The sequence below is a fragment of the Diabrotica virgifera genome, chromosome 8 (assembly GCF_917563875.1).
Source record: "Diabrotica virgifera virgifera chromosome 8, PGI_DIABVI_V3a".
Classification (NCBI taxonomy): domain Eukaryota; kingdom Metazoa; phylum Arthropoda; class Insecta; order Coleoptera; family Chrysomelidae; genus Diabrotica; species Diabrotica virgifera.
In genome coordinates, this window is record NC_065450.1 from 120,606,913 (window position 1) to 120,623,819 (window position 16,907).

The window sequence follows — 16,907 nt, forward strand, 5'->3', positions numbered from 1 at the left end:
GAAATGCCGAAACAGGTCTCTTCTTATTTTTATATTGCAATTTTTTGGCATATATTTCATACTAGTGACATCATCCATCAGAGCGTGATGAGGAGTCGTGTGGTAGCGCATTTGAAAGGGTGTTCAATTCTATTCGGTAATACAAACATTTATATCATTATATTTACAGGGTGACCAACAAAATTTTTTTGAATTAAATTCATTGACGCAAAAAGAAGAATGTATGTAATTTATTTAACTCAAAATACATTGTACTGCTATCAGAAAATATAAAAAATGTAGTTCATAAATAAACATTTCTTTTCGCTTAAGAAATTAAATCACAAACAGCCTCCCACCTACCTCTTGACAGTTTGAACATTTAATTTAGGCGAAAAGGAATGTTTATTTGTGAAATAAACATTTTTTTCTCTTTTCGGACAGCAATGAATGTATTTTGCATACGTACATTGCGTACATATTATGTAAATTACATACATTCTTCTTTTTGCGTCAATTAATTTAATACAAACACCCTGGCAAACTAATTGCGTTAATTGTGTCAATTAATGTAATACAAACACCCCCTAACAATTAGTTTTTTTGGCCACCCTGTATAAATAATAACATTATTGTTTATAACACCGTTGAAGTGAATATAGCACTATAGAGAATTGAACACTATTTGGCGAGTATGAACCTATTTTTCATTAGGTACAACTCTTCTTCTAATGGGTCTAGGGATCTCATACAATACATACACCATTGTTTTTAATTTTTTTATGGGCTATATATTTATTTTTAATGGCATGGACTTTATGTCAATCAGCCAGTCACAACATGACTACTATATCAAGAAGAATAAATATTTAAAGACCGTAAGTCCATAAAATATCAATAACGAAGAAAAATCAGTTCAGTAGCTGTTGAGACGTAATTTAAGTACTGAAAAAAAAAAAGATGGTACTAAGCTAAGGTAAGCTAATTATAGCTTCCTTTCAACATCATAGGTGTGTTCAAAAACGATCTACAAAAATTTAATAACAATAACAATAATATAAGTATAATAATATAAGGATAATAAAAAACAAGACGGTGAGGTTCTCAAAGTTCCATAGCAAGTTTTTTCTTTGTTTTTATTTTCCGCAGCTCCCTACTCAATTCGAAGGATGCTTTGCTATTTACTGTCCAAGTTGCTCACCACATTTTCTCTATATGCATACATATATACATATATTTTTGTTAATAAAATACTTACTTTTTGAGTTACTTGCAAAAAACCCTCTAAGATATTGTTTTTTTTTCTCAAAAAGTATTAACTTGGCGAAAAAATGATATATAACAGAAGTTGTTTAGAAATAGTCAATTTATCCATTTCCGGACCTTTTTTGTAAATATATTTTGCACCTCCAAGAAGGGGTAAAACTCACCCTTAAGGAAAAACACACATCGGCACAATATCACTTTTATTCTTTGACATGTCAGCTATGTGTATACCAAATTTCAGGTAAATCTAAGCGGTTCTTTAAAATTTAAAGGTTTTGCAATATTTTACCGCCGGTGAACAAACTAATTGTAAATAAAATCTAATTCTTATGAGTATGCGTTTTTATACGATCAATTAAGTTAATATGCAATCTACAAAGCATTGTTTGTGAATCCAGTTTTAATGAATGTTTATTGGTTTGTTGTTTCTATATTTGGTCCAATAATAGCGCTAATACCGATTATTTAAAATATCCTTTGTTGAACATTAACAATGACCAATTCCATTTGGTGATTAGTCAGCATTTTTTTTATTTATGTCATTACTAGAGAGCGGAATATATGCAAAGTGCATATAGATGCTTTATTGCATTATTTTTTTGTTGCCATTTTATTTTATTGTTTATTATTTATTTTATTATTTTATTATTATTAATTTATTTTTTATTATTGTCATTTTATTTATTTTATTGTTGTCTGAAAATATTGCATATTTTCAGACAAAAAACACAACATTGCATATTTAAACTAAACACGATTTATTTTGCATATTTTAAAAATAAATTATATAAAAGTTTCAAAATTTTCCTCTCTTAGTTGGAATTTTATAACTTCGATATGAACGAGCTCGTTATTTATCTATCTATCGCTCATTATTATCTATCTGGACTTTCCCATTACTACCTGAATTTAAAAATTATGGGTGTTCCCAGAAAAATATTATTTTATTAGCGTAGCAAGTCGTAGGTACCTACCTGCTTTTAAAGGTCTAATATTTATTTTGTCAGTTTCCGGCCAACATTTGTTTAAAGTAAACGTTGTATCGTATTTAGTGTTTTTGAAGTGATTGGTATATATTAAATTTAAATATGTCTACCATTCAAAAAAGTGCTCGGATAAAGTGTTTTCCCGAGTTAAAGCTAAGTGGAGACAAAGTATTTTGCAAGGCCTGTTCCAAAATCGTAAGTTACATTCATTTTCACATTTCATTTTTTAAATGAGGAACTGAAAAACAAAAGCATCATGTCCCACAAAAGAAATTTTTCTGGAAAGTGTTTTTATTCGACAAATTCGCTTTTACTTCTATAAGGACGGACATAGAGAGAAGCATACTATAGAGAAATTCATACTATAATTTAGATTCTTAATTTAATTATAATATCAGTTTTTGTGTGTCATTCCATTTGTTTTTATGTGAAAAATAAATATGTATTAAGCATAAATGTAGGTTGAATTTTTTAAACATAAATGTTTATATTTAATATATTGTTTTATTTTTGAGTATTTTTAATATGCATTTGCATATTTAGACAAATTTAGAAAAAATACCTGCATATTTGTAGTAAAAGTAATGCATATATATGCGCATATTTTGGTAATGTTGTGTTGCATATATTCCGCTCTCTAGTCATTACTATTTATGTAAATATTGCCCCTATTGTTTATTTATTTCTTATTTACACTGCCCTTCAGAGAAAACTGGCCACCCACAAAATAGGTAATTTTTGATGTGTCGAACTTCCTAAACCTGTTGTCCGATTTAAGTGGTTTTTGAATATGTCATAGCCTTACTCTTTAGTAATATCGCTGTAATAATATTGTAGCTAGACAGGTAAATTGCCATTGTATACCGGGTGTACCAATCACACTCTGTTTTTTTTCTCAAAATTCGCAACACCCTGTGAAATATTCTAGCATTTATAAAATACTGAAATTAAAACCCAACTATTGCAACAGGTTTTATTAATATTCTGATTTTTAATTCATTCGCTTATGTTGGATAATAAAAAGTTAGGTACTTTAACAACTAGCCATGTTCTTCATCAAAACAGGGTGTTTCTAAATAAGTGTGACAAACTTTAAGATGTAATTCGGCATGAAAACCTAACGTCCGTTTGCTTTCTAAACACATTATGTCCGCAATTGCTTCGTTTCCGAGATACTAGATGTTGATTTTTTCTTACAAACTGACGATTTATTTATTGCTTAAAAACCGGTAGAGATATGCAAATGAAATTTGGTAGGTTTTAAGAGGTAGTTATTACGCATTTTTTGACATACAATTAAGAATTTTATATTCATCATTGACGTGCTTACGGATCATCGGAAATGCTCTATGATCTACTCTGAACCGAAAACACATTAAGCTGTCCCCAATGCAGAATTATATAAATAATTTTCTTACAGACGCTGCAGAAACATCTCTGTAAAACAGTCCGAAGTTTTAGATCCGAAGAACGAAAGGCTTCCACTTGGACCAAGTTCTGGTAAAACAATCCGAATTCGTGCTTTCTAAACGCAAAGCAAACGAACGATGACTTAGAAGAAGACGGAGGAATCTAAGATTGCATTAATGCAAATATTTTCTCCATACTTTTTTCTATATTAGCCGTTTTTTCCATTAGATAGTTATATTATGCATTTATTATCCTTTCCAAACTTCCTCTGGATGCAAACAATTAGTCTGAAGTGCCAATCCAGTTTCCAAATACAACGCGATTACAAGAAATTCTAAAAATACTTGAAGGATTACATAATTAAAACGCAACCATTTATTATGCTAGTCTTCCATATTTTATACTAATTATATTACCATAAATATCTCAAATATATTTTCAGCAGTGAAATTGCTAGAGTTAAAAAAGCATAAGTTTTAATCTACTAGCACATAAAATAAAATTGATTATTTCATTCATGGGAGATTCTGACCAATAGAAAGCTACATAAATCTAAATTAAATTGATAATTTTTGATAATTTCCCGTCGTCAAGTATATTACGCAGATGCCCTTCGTTGCTACGAAAAAATACATTCAGTGACAATAATGAAAATTAATGTTTTAAAAATTATAAAAGTGATGACTTTCAACCGTGAAATATTTATAACAACTGTGTGTTTAATTGTACTAATTTTGTATTTACATAAATAAATTACAATAAAATTTTGGTTTTGAACAGTTTTATTCATGAAATAATCGCAACAAATTGCACTCGATCTCTAAAATTAATATAGAATTTTTGCCCTCGTGACATTTTGACATGATTTCCCTCGCCTTCGGTTCGTGAAATTAAAACTGTCAAAATGTCACTCGGGAAAAATTTAATAATTTTAGAGCTCTTGTGCAATTACTACTGAAAATTTAATATACTATTCTACATATCACCAGATTAGAACTATTGGGACCATTTTGTGATTACTCCTCCGAGGCTTCTAAAAATGCAAGCAATAACGGATGCTGAGACTAAAGATCTCCTGACGAGAGACTAATAAGTCTCGAAACCGGTGGGGTGATTGCAGCACCCTCTGATTGAACTAAAATATAATACGGCTGTAGTTTCGTAATTGCAACGAAACTGAAAAATGTTTATTTATTTTTAATTTGCAACGTTACTCCAATGGGAGTAGGGGGTGATATATTTTCGTTGGAACTTTACAGCGCTGAGCAAATGGGGCGCGAATTATAAATTGTAAAATTGCCTCATCTTTTGTAGTCTCAGCATTCCTTATGGCTTGCATTTTTAGAAGCCTTGGAGGTGTAGCCAGAAAATGGTACCAGTTGTTTTAATCTGGTCGTATGTAAAATAATATTGAAAATTTTATTTTATATTCTGTGAGTTTAAAACAGAGACTTTTTTCTAGCAGATGTCGCTAGGACATCCCTGACATTTCGTTCGTTGCAATCCCAGACTGAACGCCGGGGATTATTCTGGTTGAGTCAGAGAGAGCTGCATATGCACCTGCTGACTAGAGACTAATAGGTCTCCAAACCGGTAGGAGTGCTTGCAGTACTCTCTGATTGAACTAAAATATAATACGGCTGTAGTTTCGTATTGCAACGAAATTGAAAATGTTTACTCACTTTTAATTCGCTAGGGTTTAATTAATTTTTTTCTACAATCACTTTGATAAAGAAGACTTTTTCACTTGCAAGGCAAGGTCAATGGCAAGGAAAAGTTGACGTTTACTGAGTACCGTCACTTTATCGCTCTAGCGCGTAAAGTTTGATTTTACGCTCGTCGTCCGTAGGAAACGTACTACAATACGAACACATTGAACATTCAAACTCAAAAAGATATAAAAGTTAATATTATGACATTATAATGACAGATGTAAAATAGTTGCGATAAAGTTAATGATTTAAAAATAGTTTCATTTTATTAAGTGATTGTAGAAAAAATGTTGTATGTATTACAAGCGCAAAGAACATTATTGCTTTCGAGTAATTACGTGTCAAGCAATAATGTATCACTTTTCGCTCTTAATACATAAATAACTGTTATCACTTCCAAACATAATTAAAACGTACATTCGTACATACACATGTATAGATAAAAAATAACAAGTTAAACTGCAGTTATTATTATATGTAATATATTACCAACAACAACAAAAATCTAATATATTATATTTTTATTAAATTAATAAAATTATTTAACTACTTCATGCTTTCTATAACGTGCGTAACGTGCGAACATGCTAACTTTATATTTATCTTTAAATATTGCTCCGATTTTTTACAGATTTCTTTATTCTTATCCGTTTCAATTTTTTGATAGAGTGATGATTGCGCTAAGAACGTGCAAAATAACGCAAAAGATGGAAAACATAATACGTTGTGAAATAAAAGGAGACGAAACTAGTAGAGGTGGCAAATTATCGATAGAAACCTATAAAACATTACATTATCACTCTCGATAATTTCGCAGCTTGAGACGTTAGCTTAAGAGCTAGGGAACTTAATTCATAATTGTGCGTATGACGTTAACATGACATTAACATTTTTTTTTAATTTCGCTAAAAGTAAAAACTAATTGAAGATAAAAGAGCAAATTATATAAGACAGAGAAATAAGAAATCCCAGATGTAAACAATAAATGTTAAACTTTTCGTGGAATCACTTTCTGGTAACATCCTTAATCTCTACCTTTTACAATTTATAAGGAAAGGAGACGACCAATAAAGAAGGCGAAAGGGACTCTGCAATATGCAGTCGCATTCCGTCTATTCCTCTAGGAAAAAATTAAACGAAAGTTAATTTCGTTTACTCAAAATATGAGTGGAATGAAAAATTAAAAAGACATCTTATGTTTAATTTCGGTTCAGAGGTTAATCCACCATCCCCATACATACGTTTCTGTCTCTCCAGACGTCTTCAGTGGGGCTACATGAACACCTCTGAATCGAAACGAAACCAAGCTGCCCATTTAAGCAGAATGATGAAAATAGTAGATATAATATTAAAAAAAAAATTAATATATAAAAACAGTTTAATTAGTACTAATTTTTTAATCCGATGTAGTGGGACTAACAGTAGAGGCGGGAAACTAATTTCCCACTACTAGTTTCATCTCTTTTTATTTCACAACGTATTATGTTTTCCCTCTTTTACATTGTTTGATACTAGTAGTGGGAAATTAGTTTCCCACCTCTATTAGTTTTATCTCTTTTTATTTCAACACGTATTATGTTTTCCGTCTTTTACGTTGATTTACCGGTTATCGCACTCATCATTGCATAATACATATATACATAAGTACGCTAGGATGAGTGCGCTAAGAACGAAACCCCAAAAAAATGGAAAACAGAATCCGCAAGAATAACGGTGTTGTCTGCGTATCTAAGTTGTTTACTTGTTCTCCGTTGATTTTTATTCCTTCTTTAATATTTTCGAGGGCATTTTGAACGACCTTTTCGGAATATATATAATTAATACTCTGGGCTAATTAGCAAAATACAAGGAAAATTTATTTACCAGCAATTTTATTGCTGGAATCGAATCTTATGACTGTATATATTAATAATATAGGTATGCAAAATCCTCAGATAGTGTGCTACTTTTTTATAAACAAAGTGGCGCCCGAAAATCGTGTTTTTTTTCAATTTTTGCTCTATAACTCCAAGGATTTTAACTTTACACCAAAAACACCCAAATAAAAATTCACCGTAATTAAATTCTGCATAGAGACGTGTTTTTCGCGATTTACTTCGACGAAAATTTTCCCCGGAAAATGCGGGTTTTTCCAACAAAATCTTTAATTTTCAACTAAAATTTTAGATAAATAAATGTTTATTAATAATTAAATAACTTGGTAATGTAAAAGCTCTTCTCGTATAGATTATAATTCCAGAAGCCGATGGAAATTTAATGAACAGTTTAGCAACAATTGAATTGTTAATTACAAAGTTACGGTCGCTATAATAACCAAAATAACTATGATACATAAGAATAATTATGATTTTTGTATAAAAAGATACTGTACCTATCTAATGTACAGCTGGTTCCTAAAAAAACTGATACGACTCTTAGCAAGATTTGACCATTTTGAGCAGTGTATGATTGGGCTGACATTATATTATATTTATTATGAAAGACAAATAATAAAATAAACAAACAAACAGCCATTTTTTGAGGTTGAACAGAATAAGTTATCTGACAAATTTTAATATTTGGCAGTGAAAGTGACAGCATGTAAATAATAAGTATATTATATCCTTCAAAATACACTGCTCAATTTTCTACACAATACGCTTTAAGAGTCGTATCAGTTTTTTTGGAACCAGCTGTACTTTACAGAATTAAAATTGGACTATTTAAGCGGCCTCAGGAATATTTTAAAATTATAAACAATATTTTGACTTATAAACAAATAGAATATCTCGGGAAATATTAAATGAAATTAAATCATGAAAACGGTATTGGAAAAAAAGCGGCAGGACGCTTCTTTTAAAGGAAAAACTTTTAATTCTGATGAGTAGTTCCTGAGATACAACCGGTCAAAATTGACCGGCATTTACAGCAAAGATATAAACAATAGGATTATAATTTTTAAACCATCACCTTTTTATGTTTGTCCTCTTTCTCCACACCAATTTTCATATATTTAAAATAGTCATAGGTCTGGATCCCGCGTATGAAAAAAAAGTTGATTAATAGCAAGCTGAAAATTTGTTAATAGCTTAAGGGTGTCTAGTCGGATAAACCTTGATATATGGGAACACTGGAACAGGGGCAGTTTTAATTGTGGAACAGGTTAAAAATTTGGAACGGTCACACCACGAAAACGGCACATTTATTTTGTCCTACAGAACAGACTTAAACTCTCCGAACAGAGATTAAACTCTCATGCAAAAATCAGACTGCTATTTATCACTTGTCATAATTCCTGTCATTTGACATATTCTACATGTTCCACTCATTAAAACGCCCATTTGGTGATAAATAGCAGTCTGATTTTTGCATGAGAGTTTAATCTCTGTTCGAAAAGTTTAAGTCTGTTCTGTCGGACAAAATAAATGTGCCGTGTTCGTGGTGTGACCGTTCCAAATTTTTAACCTGTTCCACAATTAAAACTGCCCCTGTTCCAGTGTTGCCATATATCAAAGTTCATCCGACTAGACACCCTTAAGCTATTAACAAATTTTCAGCTTGCTATTAATCAACTTTTTTTCATACGCGGGATCCAGACCTATCATATTATATATTGTTATAATAAAACCTATCGATATTACGAGTGAAAATTGCCAAAAATAGCAAAATTCCAATCAAAAATTAAAAAAATGCATTTTCTCAGCTTCCCATGGATCAATTTTCTTCATTCTTTTTTTGTTCCCAAGTAATTCGAGTAGAGCCATCTAACTAACGTATTATTAAATGTCAAAGTTGCTTTTGTTTTGTTATAATAGAATACTTTATTTATAAGAAAAGAAAACTACATATCTTTTCTAGTTGTAGACTTTTTTTTAGATAAACTTACTACAAGTGTACCTTTTAACGTAAACAAATTAAAAAATTTTATATAAAAAATAAATTAATTTATTATAACAAAGAAAAGCAAATTTGACATTTAATAATGCGTAAGTTATATGGCTCTACTCGAGTTACTTGGGAACAAAAAAAGAATGAAGAAAATTGCTCCATGGGAAGCAGAGAAAATGCATTTTTTAACGTATCGCGATTTTGAAGATACCGATAAAGATATGAAAATTGATGTGGAGAAAGAGGACAAAAATAGAAAGGTGACGGTTCAAAAATTATGATCCTATTGTTTATATCTTTGCTGTAAATGACGGTCAACTTTGACCGGTTGTATCTCAGGAACTACTCAGGAATCACAATTAAAACTTTTTTCTTTTAAAAGAAGCGCCCTGCCGCTTTTTTTTCCAATATCGTTTTCATGATTTAATTTAATTTAATATTTCCCGAGATATACTATTTGTTTATAAGCCAAAAAATTGTTTATAATTTTAAAATATTCCCGAAGCCGCTTAAATAATCTAATTTCAATTATGTAAAGTACATTACATAGGTAGTAGTGTCTTTTTATACAAAAATCATAATTATTCTTATGTATCATAATATTATAGCGACTGTAAATTTTTAATTAACAATTCAATTGTTGCTAAACTGTTCATTCAATTTTCATCGGCTTCTGGAATTTTAATCTAATACGGAAAGAGCTTTTATATTACCAAGTTATTTAATAATTGAGAAACAATTACTTATCTAAAATTTTAGGTGAAAATTAAAGATTTTGTTGGAAAAACCCGCATTTTCCGGGGAAAATTTTCGACGAAGTAAGTGGGGAAAAGTAAGTCTCTATGCAGAATTTAATTTCGGTGAATTTTTATTTGGGTGTTTTTGGTGTAAAGTTAAAATCTTTGGAGTTATAGAGCAAAAATTGAAAAACACAATTTTCGGGCGCTATTTTGTTTATAAAAAAGTAGCACACTATCTACGGACTTTGCATACCTATATTATTAATACATACAGTCATATGATTCGATTCCAGCAATAAAATTGCTGGTAAATAACTTTTCCCAAAAATAGCCTATTCTCCGGTAATCTGCCCAGAGTATAAATAATAATGGAGAAAGTACACAGCCCTCACGAACTCCTCTTTTAATTGACATTTCTGCTGTTAGACGATTGTCTATTTTGATTGACGCCATTTGATCCCAATGTAGGTTTTTAAGAAAAACTAGGTAATATTAACGAGAAATGATACTGTCTAATTTAAAAGTTAGTTTTAGAATACAAAGAGAGAATTTTAGAAATTTTGAGATAAAGAATATTAACATGCCATTTCGTTTATGGATCCGAAACGAATTTTGGAATTGTATTCTAGAAATTGGTAAACAAATTTTGTGAAATTTGTACAAACGTTGAGTAGTTTTGTAGAAAACTAGGTTGCATCTAAAAACAGATATGTTTCCTCTGATATTCTTGATTGCATTATGCAATGTTTCAGAATTTATTGAATTTCATCAAATGCATGTCATTCATATACGAGTTTTAATATATTCTAAGTATTCAGAAAGTTTGAAAAAGTTTCCAAAATTTCCACAACATATAAAACCAAAAAACTTGATAAAATGTCTTCGACAAGAAATTTAGATATCTTCGACGATCAGCTTAATAGAAATGACATTGAGGAAAATAACCCTCAACGATGAGATTACCATTGAAAGATCAACTGAAAAATATAAGGGAGAAATATTTAAGAATAAAAATAAATAATATAGGATCATATTTCCGAAGTGGAAATCGAAACGTCAAACGTATTTTAAAATAAAATTGTAGTTAATTTTCACTAAAAATAGTATAGAGAAGTGACTCATATTTTTTTGCCGAAATTGCTTGAGAATAACTTATATAATAATAATTGAGTTATCCTCCCACTCAAAAAGTCCGGAACATTGTTTAAATAATCAAAATGTCAAAAAATGAAGGAGAAATTCGACTGTTTTCTTCGTTTTTTTTATTATCACTTTAAAAGTATTCACTTACGAGAAAAGTTGTACTAAGATAAAAGTTGCAAAATTAAATTTCTTATAATATAGGATTGGTTGAAATTTTTAAAAATTGTCACCCTTGTTGCAAAATAGCGATAATTGCGAAAAAAAAAACAACCATAAAAAAAAGTATTCGCATTTTACGTTTTTCAACCATTTATGCTACACTTAGGACCTTAATATTTGAACCAAAAAACTCTATGATATAATAAAACAATACAGTAAATTTCATTAAGATCGGTTTAATAGATTTTGCAAAATAAATTTTGCATTCCAGCTTTCGCAAAAAACTTCATTTTTTCAAAATGCTGCAGGACTGAAAATTAAGCAGATAGCAAGTTTACTTTTTTTTTGACATATAGAAGAGTACTGTACCTTTCATTTGCAATTTGCAAAATTAAAATCGGTTAACTACCATGACATCAGGAAATTTTTTAAATAAACATTAATTTTTGGTGCTACGCGCAGGACAGCGGATACGTTTGCTCTGATTGGGCATTTCGATGACCTTTGATAATGATTGATAAATTTTCATTTTTACTACATTTCGATATAAATAAATAAATTTGTTTATTGCAAATTAAAAACACATACTCTGTCCTTTGAAATAACACTTTTTTAGCAATAACTTTTTTTGTTTATATATTTTAACTTAGAGAACAAAAGTTTAATATTTTTAAACATATTATGCAATTGTTTAAACAATATTTCACAAGCAATATTCAAATTAGTTTGATTTTGTTGGAATTAAAATATTAAAATACAACAAAATATAGTGGTAGGGGAGCCCAAACGGGGATTTTTGCAGTTACTCGAGCGCGTCAGATTATAACATGGGAGAAACTTTGTACCCTGAAAATGTTCCTCTACCATATATTGGCTCTTAATGCAGGGGAGTTCGTTAAACCTATCCTTAGAAAAACTCGAAATCGTCAGATTAAGATAAGGTAAGTTAAGTACATACAAAATATAGTCCATTCTTTCACGGTTTTTGCTCTAAATTTTAAAGAACGGCTTGAATTGACATGAAATTTGGCAGACGTATAGCTTACATGTCAAAGAAAAAAAGTGATATTGTGCCGATGTGTGCTTTTGCCCTGGGGGTGACTTTCACCCCCTCTTGGGGGTGAAAAAATATATGTCCAAAATAAGTCCGTAAATGGATAAACTGACTAATTTTAAGTAACTTTTGTTCTATAGAGCTTTTTCGCCAAGTCAACCCTTTTCAAGTTATTTGCGAGTGAATATGTTCATTTTTCAACAAAATAACCACATTTTTAGACGGTTTTTCGCAAATAACTCAAAAAGTAAGTATTTTGTCGAAAAAAATATTCTTAGCAAAAATATAGCCTATAAAAAAGTAAAAAAAAATGGTGTACGCGTTAGGTCTCTGGATCTCGTAGAACCCGAGTTATAGCCAATGAAACATAGATTCATATTCACCAAATTTCAAATAGAATATTTCGACGTGAAATATCCAAAAAACTCAGCATTTTTTGGGGAAAACCCATTATAACTTTTTTAAAGTGTTTTAAAAAAGCTTTATTTCTGTTTTTACAAAAAGTTTCTTGCAATAAATTTAAGCAAGTTACGCTCAAAATAAAGTTGGTCCCTTTTGTTTTTGCAAAAAAAAAATCGGGAAGACCACCCCCTAATTAGCAACTTAAATGAAATTAATCGTTACCGCTCCACAAATTATTTTACTTATGTTGTGTTTATATGATCTGTAAGTTTTATAGATTCAAAGTGCTTATTTTTGTAAAAATTTGGTTTAAAAGTAAAATTTTTAAAAATTTAAATTTTGAAAAATATGCTTTTTTTTCAAAATAACTTAAAAATTGTTAGAGATACCAACAATCTCGAAAAACGAAAAAAAGTCAGATTTGCTTTTCTGAGTATCTTTTTGTTTTTCTCTTAGACAAAAATTGATTAAGATTTGGTGTTTCTAAATTTGCATATATTCGTGATCAGTGACTCGTTCAACCCCTTTTAACTACAGCCCTTTCAATAATAAGGACTTTGAACCGATGAAACTTACAGATAATATAAACAATATATACACGAGTCAAGAAACTTGTGAAGTCGTAACGATTAAGTTCATATAAGATACTCATTAGGGGGTGATTTTCTCGATTTTTTTACCAAAACCAAAAGGGACTAACTTTATTTTGAGCGTAACTTGTTTAATTTTGATGCTAGACATTTTTTTTATAAAACAAAAATGAAGCTTTTTTTAAACACTTTAAATAAGTTTTAATGAGTTTTCCCCGAAATGTGCTTCATTTTTGGTTATTTCACCTTAAAGTATTCCATTTGGAATTTGACCAATATGAACCTATTTTTTATTAGATATAACTCTACTTCTACTAGGTGTAGAGACGTGATATATACACCATTTTTTAAAAAATTTTACGGGCTATATTTTTGCTGAGAATATTTTTTCGACAAAATACTTACTATTTGAGTTATTTGCGAAAAACCGTCTAAAAGCGTGGTTATTTTGTTGAAAAAATGAACATATTCACTGCCAAATAACTCGAAAAGTATTGACTTAGTGAAAAACCTCTATAGATCAAAAGTTACTTAAAATTAGCCAGTTTATCCATTTCCTGACTTTCATTGGACGAATATTTTTTCACTGGTGGTTTTCACCCCCAAGAGGGGGTGAAAACCACCCCCAGGGCAAAAGCACGTATCGGCACAATATCACTTTTTTTCTTTGACTTGTTAGCTATGTGTATTCCAAATTTCATGTCAATCCAAGCGGTTCTTTAAAATTTAGAGATTTTGCAATATTTTGCCGTTAAAGAACGGACTAATAGTGTATATTTCAAAAATCTGAAGATTTCAGCGGGGCGTAAGGAAATGGGTGAATCCGAAAGTTTCACCAGAAAAAAGCGAATATTTCGCGAAATAAATGACAGATCGTAAAACTAAAAAATACGTACTCAATATTTTTCAAAAATCTATCGAATGATACCAAACACGACTTCCCACGGAGAGGGATGGGGGTAAATTTAATATTTTAAATACGAAAATACAGTTATTGAATATTTTTGAAAAATCTATCGAGTGGCACCAAACACGCCCCCCACGAAGGTGGGGTGGGGGGTTAAATCTTAAATGGGAGCCCCCATTTTTTATTGCAGATTTGGATTCCTTACGTAAAAATAAGTAACTTTTATTTGAGATATTTTTTCTAATCATGGATAGATGGCGCTATAATCTAAAAAAACTATCGTTGGAAATGGAAAATTAAGTTAAAAATGGAAATTCCCCACTAAAATGAAAAACTTTACTTAACTTTTTTTGGTTTTAGGACCTACTCTTCACAACCCAATAGGTCCCCACAACGCTCGAGTGACTGCACATTTAGAATACTTTGCTGTCCTACCATAGAGTAAGAAAATAATATATTAGATAAAGTTTGAAAGAAATTTTGGTGGAAATCAACTTGTGTGAATCGAACACCGCTGTCCTGCGCGTAGCACCAAAAATTAATGTTTATTTAAAAAAAATCCTGACGCCGTGGTAGTTAACCGATTTTAATTTTGCAAATTGCAAATGAAAGGTACAGTATTCTTCTATATTAAAAAAAAATTAAACTTACTATCTGTTCTATTTTTAGTCCTGCAACATTTTGAAAAAATGATTTTTAAGTTCTGAAGTTCTTTCCTTGTGGCATTTTTTAATCAACTATTTTCAATGGGAAATAAGCCACAACTTTACCAAAAAATGATTTTATTAACGTTTCGACGTCCAGCTCGGGTGTCGTTGTCAAAATACAAAATAATACTAGATTAAACAAAAATGTTTTTGCTTAGTAAAAAATTCTTCTAATAATTTATTTAATCTGACTTATTTATATCAGCAATTCAGATATATTATACATTTTAAAGTAGAAGAATTTAAAATGATATTGCCAATGTTGATGAGTTGCGTTCCTGGGACGACTTTACTAAAAGATAGTAGTTCATTCGATTACATGAAATCAACCCCAACTCAAGAATATCAGCTACAAAAAATCATAGCATGTGATCTGTCTTTAAAAAGATAACCAAATGCAACGGTGGCAGTAAAATTGTCGCGCAAGAGATAAAATAAATGATTTTTTTTTTGCGAAAGCTGGATTTGAAAATTTTATTTTGCAAAATATATTAAAACGATCTTAATGAAATTTACAGTATTGTTTTATTATATGAATCATAAATTTTTTCTGCGTAAAATATGAAGGTTCTGAGAGTAGCATAAATGGTTGAAAACCTTAAAATGCGAATACTTGTTTTTTATGTTTATTTTTTCGCAATTATTACTATTTTGCAACAATTATTGTTAGTGACAATTTTTAAAATTTTTAGCCAATCCTATATTGTAGGAAATTTAATTACGCAACTTTTATGGTAATGCAACAACTTTTCTCGGAAGTGAATACTTTTAATTTATAATCCAAAAACGAAAAAAAAAAAAATAGAATTTTTCCTTCATTTTTTGACATTTTGATCATTTAAACAATGTTCCGGACCGTTTTGAGTGGGAGGATAACTTAATTATCATTATATGAGTTAATTCCAAGCAATTTCTGCAAAAAAATAGGTTAACGCTTAGGTTGCGGTTGCTTAAGAGCTTTCTCATTTTTAGGAATTTGAATCTTGCTATATCAATTCGGATCCTAAGCACACTCGTTAAAACTCGTTAAAAAGCACACTCGAAGGAAAGCACACTCGTTAAAAGCACAAAACTAATAACCCAGTAGGTAAAAGACCACAGGGTAAACTTGATCGCAAATGAAGAGGCAGTAGTCTACTAGCATGTTCAATCATATTGAAAAAAAGAAGAAGAAATGCTCTCGTCTAAGTGCGTTCGGATCCTGTCCCAGCGTGAAAAAGGCTAAAGTAGTAGTTTAAAATTCCAAATAAATCTGCAGCTCAAACTACTGTATGTTAATGTCTTATCGATATATTTGGTGATATTATTCCATAGATCGCTAACAAATATGTAAATATTTAGAAAATTCAGTAGTAATTGTTTCATTTCAGCCATCGCAGTAGATGGCGCCATTGTACGATTACTATTTGAGTAGGTGCAATAGGTAAATTTAAAAGGAAAGCATGGTAAGAAGAGAATAGTGACAAATACCATTGATTATAAATATTCCCTGTAGTTATTAATCAATGCAAATACATAAATCACATTGACCAAATATCGACAACGAAATATTTTATTATTTTGACATAAAAAAAATTGATACCTACGCAGAATTTTTTTTAGAAAACGGTACGAGGAAAATGTCTTTGTTATAATTTTATTATTTGATAGTATTCATTCTATGTTAATATTTAAAGATAAATATTTGTCGATAAAACAATAAAGATCCTAGTTAACACGTTGACGGACAGTGCGTCACATGCATATGCAAGTGTTGTGACACTATTTTGTATTTTGCAAAGTAGATTAGGGAAATTGTTAAATTTTTTGAGTTGACTTTTTTAAAATTTTTTGTAAACATGTGAACGACGACCAGGGACATCGTGTCACATTTAATTTGCATCTGTATAATATATTAATGTGATATTTTTGTCACAACTCGTTATTTTAAAAATGACGTCTATAGACGTTGTGTCATATTACGTCGATGGAAATTAGACGTCTAT